Genomic DNA, 9,265 nt, shown 5'->3' on the forward strand with positions numbered 1-9,265 from the left:
AAAAAAAATATCATGCATATTTTTATGTCCATTAGAGACAGCATGGTATCCTCAAGATAGGGAAATAATTTCTATATGGATGAATGACAGGGTGCAAAAGGAAAGTGCTGGAATATGAGGTAAGGAGATAGACATGGAGCAGGGGGTTAGATCTTGTCCAAGGATGTCCTTAATTAGGTCATGCGACTACATTTGTGAGTATGTGATCCCCCAAGGACTTCGGGATATGCAGATTATCATCATCTCATTTGCTTTCTAGTCAGAACTAGCTCAGAACTGACCCTTCTAGGGAGCTCTGGTGGCCTAGTGGCAAGAAGCTGCACTGCAATCCCAGAGGTGCATGGTTCGAATCCACCAGATGCTCTGCTGGAGAGGGCGGGGCAATCTCCTCCTGTACCAGTCAGATCTAATTTGATGGTACACACACACACACACACACACATAATAATAAGAAGAAGAAAAAAGAACTGACCCTCCAATGGGTTTTCAGAAACAGTAAGTTGCATGAAAGGAGATTGCCCATCTTTCTCTTATAGAGCTGCCTGCGGATCTGAACCATCAGAGAGGCTCCCTCGTTGGGTTGGCAGCACAATTCCCTACCCGGTAGGTTCCTGGGACACCCGGAGGGGAAGATATATTACGAGCACATCTTTATAGACCGGAAAACTGAAACCAAGGAGAAAAGATAGCAGGAACTTCTGATTAATGGACATTTGCCACAATAGAGTCCTCTACTTTTTTTTTTCTGTCTCTCAAAATATATGATCAAACAAATAAGACGATGATTATCTGCATATCCCGAAGTCCTTGTGGGGATCACATACTCACAAATGTAGTCTCATGATCTAATTAAGGACATCCTTGGACAAGATCTAGCCCCCGCTCCGTGTCTATCTCCTTACCTCATATTCCAGATATTTCTGTCCCAGTGAAATGGCTGAGGAGCCTGGGTTTATGTTCATAGAAGTATGTAGCCAAGTCCAACACAAACAGATGCACCACTGCAGGCTGAGCCCAATAAAGATGGTACACACCAACAAGAACAACTCAACCCAATCCGTCCTCCCTTGTCAAGTGTAAATGCAAAGAGCTCAAGGCAAAGGGTGGAGTCTCCAAAGTCCCACTTGCTCTTCTATGCAGAGCTTGGATGTTTTCCTGAATTCTTAAGAAGCCTGGAAGCAGGAGAGCCATCCACTTCCGAAAAGGCTTGCTTTTGGGAACTCTAAGAACAGTGCTCAGGCCTTTTATTCATAGGGTCATTATGAGTCGTTTACAACTCGTTTACAACTCCTCGGCACCTAACAACAATAACGATGACAACATAGAGAGAGCTATGTTGGCCTAGTGGACAGAAAGTTATGCTATCAAGCCCAAGATGCGTGATTTTATCTGTGGCCCTCAAGCATGGTTTAAATTGGTTTGTTTCTGGTGGGTTTTTTGGGTTTTGGTTTAGATTTTACAGGGTTTTTTTTTTGTGTGTGATACATTCTTCTAAGTGGTATAGCACTGGTCTGTGCATTGCTGTACAGAGGTAACTCATAGTTGGTTCTGACTCGACAGTACACAACAACCACCACCTATCTATGGCACCAAAATAAAAATTAAAATAATTCATTTTTTAAAATCATTATTTTGTAAAATGCTAAATATCACTGTTATTATTTTTGTGCGTTGCTGAGTTGACTATGAGTCATCGAGATGCTGTGAACAGTGGCTGTGAACCTTGTCCTGTCCTGAGCCAACCTCCCTATCTTGGCTACATCTAACCCCCTTGTCATCCTCACTGAGTCAATCCATCTTGTCGAGGGTCTGCCATTCTTAAAGTGATGTTGATTGTACCTTGACTGGAAAAATCCTACCAAAGTTGGAAAATATCCGAAGGAATGATATTTTCTTGAAGAGTCAGAACAGAACTTTTCGGGAAGCTGGTGCAAAAGTCCAAAAATAGGGGTTTTATGTTTGGAAAATTAAAGGAAATCAAGCATATAAACTAACAGTTGACAATAAGTGTTGAAGACACAGTAGCTGGCATAGGGCTGAGGGTTAGAAGAGGAGGAGAGTGTTCTGCATTTAGCATCTGGCAGGCTGGTAGGAGGTGCAGTCTTCTGGAAAGAGATTAAAAAGAGCCAGGCTAAGCAGGCTATTGTGGAGAGCTTAAAACTGGACAGACACGTGCAGTTCTAATGGAACTGACAGGGAACCTTCCACTTAGTTGGAAAATACCTCCTGGTACATCAGAAATTTATCTCTACATCCCAAGACTGGGGGCAAAGGGACTCTTGATAACCCTTGCCATCCTCTAAGGTCTGGAGCTAGGTGAAGCTGTAGATTGGAGATTGGAGGGTGTTTTCCACATTAAGAAGGATGGGGACAGCAGGAGCCCACATTTCCCATCCTCACCCCCTGCTCCAAGCTACCACTTTAATCCAACAGCAGAGCGAACTTTCATTCCATGTATTTCAGAGGCTCCCAGGGAACCTGGAGCCAAGCGTATAAGGAGGACCTGGCAGGGAAGCAGCACTGTTGAGGATTCCACTCATGTAGCATGAAGCACCGTGGTGCCAGAATTCATTACCATTCTGAGCGGGCCCTCACAAAGCTTGCCTCTTCCCTCCGTTTCTTGATAGGTGGGCTCCGACTTGTGGAGAGCTGGGTTCATTCTCAACACTGGCCATTTATATTTGATGGTGTTGGGATGAATTATGCACACACCCTCCTGAACACAGGTTTAATGAAGGAATTTATTCTTATGTTCTTTGCTTTGGCTTTCACTGGTCTAACCTTTGAATTAAGCTTTGCCTCAGCAACTCAAGGCTGCAGAATCTATATAGCAAGAAATGATTCCTTCTACTAGGGACTGATACGACAATTGTAGGTGGTTTTAATTTTGTTCCTGTTTCTGGCTCTCAGATGAATCTAGCAATGTGTTCTCTATTAGGATCAGAGAACAAAGATCTCAGGCTGGACCAAGAAAGGTGTAAACTGGAATTCTAGAAAGCAGAACGACTCAAACCACAGCTGAAGAAACAGAGGTCTGACAAGGAAAGGTGATGCTATGGATAGAGAAGTTATCATGAGCTTAAGAACCATAATAACCACTGACCAGCTTTTATTTTCTCTTATTTTGTAATTAATACCTTGATTTTTCTGAAAGGGAAAGAATATCTCTTCTTTCTTCCACTGAAGTAAAAACGGATAAGCACTCAAATTCTAACCTAAAGGCTGATGGTTCGAACCTCAGAAAAGAGGCCTAGCATTCTGCTTCTGTAAAGTCCTGTGAAGAAGTTCTGTCTTGTAAACACAGGGTTTCTGTGTGTCAGAACAGACTCGATGGTAACTGGAAACAGATAGGAATGATGGTCCTCCTGAAGCGTGGACTAGCCACTGACAGTCTTATGTCCCCTGCGTTCAGGTTTGGGCATATGGTGTGTGTGCGGTGACCGGGCAGGAAGTAAAGTCCCTCTGTTGAATACCTTCTGTAAAGCGAGACTCCATCCTGTGACACCCCCATAGTTTGGATAAGAACATGCTTTCCTTTTCTCACTGCAATTGCTAAGTAGTAGAATAAAGAACTCTGAAGATTCTGTGGACCATCACCACATAGAGCATTCTGGCCATAAAATATACAGTCAAGAAAAGTAAGGCAGATCTCAGAGAATGAGAGAGTGACACTAAAAACACATCACAGTATCTGGGTCCCTAGATGCAGGTGTACCTGAAGCTAGTTATGAAAAAAGACATTAAAAATATATTTATTAAGCTATTTGGAGCTGAGATTGTATCTCTTACAAAAGAAAGAACCCTGATTTACAGGCCAGCTGAAAATAATCCCAAAAGTAAGAAGACCCACAGCGTCCCTTTTCAGCAGGAAGTAGCTAAGAGAATACGCCATCCCCTTTTCCTTATGACTCAGGGTGAAGTCTCTCTCAGGGAGGAGTGATAGGGAATGGCAAAGGACACACTGACAAAGAAGATTAATCAGAACTGGCTTTGACAAGCACTGTGGCATTTGGACAAGAACAAACTGGGAGGAGGGTAGAGAGAATAGTGCAACAATGAATGAATGGAAACCCAAAATCTCTGTAAATGTTTATGAAAATTAATAAAATATAATTATACCAAAAAAAGTAAGAAGACATCATATGGTAAATCATTAAGAAATGGGTTAGGGCCCATTTCTAATGGAAATGAAAAACTGTTTTGATGAGATACTGTTTTGTCATGAAGCTTAATAAACCTGTATATATAAGGACTTGTCTTTCTATAATTCAGGCCCTGTGTCATTCTTGTCAGTGTCAGCACTTGTAATTATAATAGAAATAGAATATTTTGTTCAAATGGATTAAATTAAAAATAAGTTTTGTAAACAAAACTGGAAACACAAAGAAAACCCTTAAACTGGATGGGACAAAACTGATCTAAAAGTTAATAATAATAACCTGGAAGAATATGTTTCCAAAATAATTTATCCATGAACTACTGCAAATTTATTGGATTTTTAAATCAGAATATTTGAACCATTCCCCTCTCTTAATACTTATGATGGTTTTTTGTCATATTTAGCATGAAATCCAAATTCTCCACTGAAACAATATATGTTGTTACTCTTGTCTATGTATTTCATTACATGGTTGATCTCCCTCTTTTGTCTAGATAAGCTCAAGTCATAATAGCTTCTTTCCATTCCTAGGGAAAGTCAAACTTTGGCCTGTCTTTTGATGTGTGCTTCTGTGAAACTATAATCTGGCTTCTTCCCATATTCTGTTCTCAATGCAGACATCACATCCTTAGAGAATTTTTCTCTAAATGCCCCACCCAAAAGAACTGTCTCAGTCTTCCTCTTTCTCTTGCTGGAATATCATCACAGTGCTTTTTTTATTTGCTGAAACAACTTTGCTCATTTATATATTTGCTTATTATTCCCTTTTTCTCTCTCAGAAGCTGTAAGAGCTAAATATTGGAATCTCCGTATTTCTATTCATGACTGAAATCCAATAGACATTCATCAAATTAACTGCTATCCCCTTGTCTCTCCCCTCCTCAGCCTAATATAAGGAACAATTTAAGAAACTAGAAGGTATTATATTGGCAAAAAATAAAGAGAAGCCATGGAGAGAACTCAGTAACAGTTTTCAGATATCTACTGAAAATACACACACACACACACACACACACACACACACACACACACACACTTCTATGGAGTGCCTTAAGGAATTAGTTATGAAGGACTTTTTTTCCCTGCATTAAAAATAATATTGACCCATTAGGTAGTGTTATGCTTGCCACTTGAGATAGGCTGCAAATAGGATTTTTTTTATCTATTCAACAAATATTGGTTAAATACTTCTTGTCATATAGTCAGTTCTGACTCACAAGGAGTCTATAAAACAAAACAGAACTGCGTCTAAGCTTCTCAAGCCTGAAGTCTCAACAGAAGTAAATGTCACATCTTTTCCCCATGAAGCCGCTGGTAGGTTAGAACTACCAGGGTGTTTTGTTTTTTTCTTTTAGTATCTGACCACCACGAGGGCTCGGAAACATTAATTAGGTCCATACTGTATGCTAGGCATTGTTTTCAACAGGGCAGAGAGTTTAACTGATCTGCTCAAGGTCATAAAGTCCATTGGTAGCAGTTTAGATAAATACTCAATCTCCTTTCTTCAAATCTAGTTCTCTAACCTGTGTATGTATCTGACTGAAACCTGCCATTGATCTTGCAGCCAACCTTCCAGTGCCATGTGGGGGCTTCACTCTTGCCCAACGTGAATTCTCATTTCCATTAATCTTTCTATCCTAACTCTGCTTGCCTTCTGAGCTTTATGGTTGAGAAAAATGCTGTTCTTTTTACTTCCTATGGTTTGCTATTCCAAGAAGTGTGTGCCTCTCTCACTTACAGAGGCATTGATATAGCTCTGTGTAAATTTTGGTTGTAAGCTGAGCAATGGGTGTGAGTTTTGTTCTAGATTTGAAGGATGACTAAGGCCCATAACCTCAGGGTTCCACCAGTCTCTAGTACATCAATAAGCCTGGCCTGCTCCATGGGAAAAGGATGGGCAGTCTCATCCCATGTGATTAACTGCCCCTGAAAACCCACTAGAGATCAGGTCTGAGTTGACAGTTCACCTTGAACATGTCTTCATGTGTTTGTTGCTTGTCTCAAAATATCCTTTTCTGAAGTTTTTCATGTTAGCTGCCCAAATTTAATTGGGTTATCTTTTTCTTGTTGAGCTATTGGAGTTTTCTATAGATTTTAGACATGAGTTTCATGTCATATATATTATTGCCAAATATTTTCCCAGTCTATAAATTCTCTTTTAGAGAAATGTCTTTAAATATGCTTAGGGATTTGATGTTTAGTTTATCCTCTAATTGTGCATTTTCAGTTATATTTGATAGTCTATTTATGCCACAGATTAGGACTCCTAAGTTTGTCCTAATTTTCTTTGATGATCTTTGTAGGTTTTACATCTGTGTCTTTGATCCATGTTAAGTGAGATTTGTGTGTGATGTGAGGTGTAGATCTTGGTTCAATTTTTTCTGTAACTAGATAGAAATTCCATCTTGCTGGCTTTATTGCTTCTGCATTTAATGGATTTAACCTTTTTGTAAAAAATCAGCTTTTCATAGGTGGATGGATGTACTTCTGGGTTCTCAGTTCTACTCTATTGGTCTATGTGTCTGCAACTGTAATAGTATCAGACTGATTTGATTACTGTGGCTGTGTAGGAGATTTTGATATTGACAAGTATAAGGCCTTTTACTTTGGTTTTCTTCTTCAGTGCTGCTTTCTTTATCAGGAGTCTCTGACATAAATGTTACGTATTCAATATCAGCTACAAGGTAGAGGTGATCACTTCCCCAATATACTATCTCTCTCAATTATTTGAAACAAAAACATTTTCATAAAGGTACAAGAGAAGGCATAACATTATAACATGATTTTACTATTTCTCTTTAACAGCTACTTTTTGTTGTTAGATGCAACTGAGTTGACTCCAACTCACAGCAAACCCATGAACAACAGATCTGAACCTTGCCTTGACCTATGGCATACTCATGCTTTCTATAATGCTCAAGCCCATGGTCAAAGTCACTATGTCAATCCATCCATGGATGGTCATCCTCTCCGTCACTGACCTTTACCAGCAAGATGTATTTTTCAGGAACATCCAATGATATGTGTTGGGGTTTTATCCTTTTTTCCATACCCACTCAATCTGTATGTTGAGCAAATCATTTGAGCAGCTGGACTATATGACAAAGAACGTGGTCTCAGGATTGATGGGAGACTCATCAGCAACCTATGTCATGCAGATGATACAATCTTGCTTGCAGAAAATGAAGAACACTTGAAGAACTTACTGCAGAAGACCCAAGACTACATCCTTCAATATGAATTCCATCTCAACACCAAGAAAACAAAAATCTTCACCACTGGACCCATAGGCAGCATCTTGATGACGAAAAAATCGAAGTGGTCAACAGCTTCCTTTTAGTTGGAGCCACAAGCAACACCCATGGAAGCGGCAGTCACGCAATCTGAAGACATATTCCATTTGGAACATCTGCCATCAAGGACCTCTTTTATTTTTATTATTATTATTATTAAATTTTATTAGTTTTAATGAACATTTACAGAGATTTTGGGTTTTCATTCATTCATTGTTGCACTGTTTTCTCCACCCTCCTCCCCAGTTCGTTCTTCATTCCCCCCCCACGTCTGTTTTAATTGTCCAATTGCCACAGTGCTTGTCAAAGCCAGTTCTGATTAATCTCCTTTGTCAGTGTCTCCCTTGCCATTCCCTATCACTCCTCCCTGAGAGAGACTTCACCCTGATTCATAAGGAAAAGGGGATGGCGTGTTCTCTTAGCTACTTCCTGCTGAAAAGGGACGCTGTGGGCTTCAGGGTGAAGAAAGGACCTCTTTTAAAAAAGCAAAGTTGTCATTTTCAAGACTAAGGTGTGCCTGATTCCAGCCATTGGGTTTTCAATGGCTTCTGATGCATCTGAAAGTTTGGATGATGAACAAAGAAAGCTGAAGAGGAAGCAATGCCTTTGAATTCTAGTGCTGGGGAAGAGTATAGACAATAAACCCAAAATTGCAAACGACACTCTCCTGGTGTAAGTGTAGCCATGGTTCTCCTTAGAGGCAAGGATAGGGCATCTTGATTTCACATACTTTGGGCAAATTGTCAGGGGAAGCAGTCCTTGGAAAAAGACATCCTTAACGCTTCCTGAAGAGTACACACTCTTGATGTATTGAGATAGTGGAAGTTATTATTCCCCTAATTAAACAGAATCTATAAGAGGATTGGTCTGTGGTTGTATAAATTACTCTCACATCACTTACATTTAGATGGGCTGTGAGGATTTTATGAGATAGCTCATATACAAGTGTCAGTTATAGGATTCAGATTGTAGAACATGCTCAGGAAATGGTTATAAATACACATTTGGGAGAAGGAGTACTGTTCTTAATGGAGGTGAATAAGGATAGTTCTAACACACTAAGTCCCCCCTACCACAAAGAACTCCGGATGTTGTCAGCAAAGGAAAGTTCCTATTTAAATAGGACGCACGCGTTGCCTAAAGTCTGAAAGTATTTCATTAATTTAGACTTTCAAATTTTATTAAATTAACTTGAATGTGAATCTAGAATAACCAAGCGAAAGTATTTTCATATTTGAAAGAAAACAGGCTTTCTGTTTTGGCATTGTAGAAGGCCAGCAAAGAAATACAGTCGAAATTTCCCCAGTGGTTATAATCCATCAACTTACAGAACAGAAGCTGAGCAAGAAGATCTTATGCAGATAAATAGCGGAATATTCACAAACGTGAAAATCTCACCTAAAAAGCATGCTGATATCTGAACAATACAAGCTGGTAAGTAAACTATTAAAAATATTACACTTTGGTGGCATCATCCACAGAGAGTTTCCACAGCTAATTCACAGAAGCAGTACTCAAGAATTAAATAAGGCAGTGTATTGGCCACATAAACTACCAAAGACCTCTTTAAAGTGCTAAAAAGATGTCAGTTTAAACACTAAAGTGTGCCTGACCTAAATCGTGGTTTTTTTCAATTGCTTCATGTGCACGTAATAGTTGGACCAATGATACTCTTGTTTCTCTTCAGATCATAAAAGTTGGACCAATGAATAATAAAGACTGAAGGAGAATTGATAGTTTTGAATGGCATTGCTAGTGAAGAATATTAAAAGAAAAAATCTTTCTTGGTAGAAGTACATCCAGAGAGCTCCTT

This window comes from Elephantulus edwardii, unplaced genomic scaffold (genome assembly GCF_000299155.1).
Source record: "Elephantulus edwardii isolate Elephantulus edwardi_28Jun2011 unplaced genomic scaffold, EleEdw1.0 scaffold00186, whole genome shotgun sequence".
NCBI lineage: Eukaryota > Metazoa > Chordata > Mammalia > Macroscelidea > Macroscelididae > Elephantulus > Elephantulus edwardii.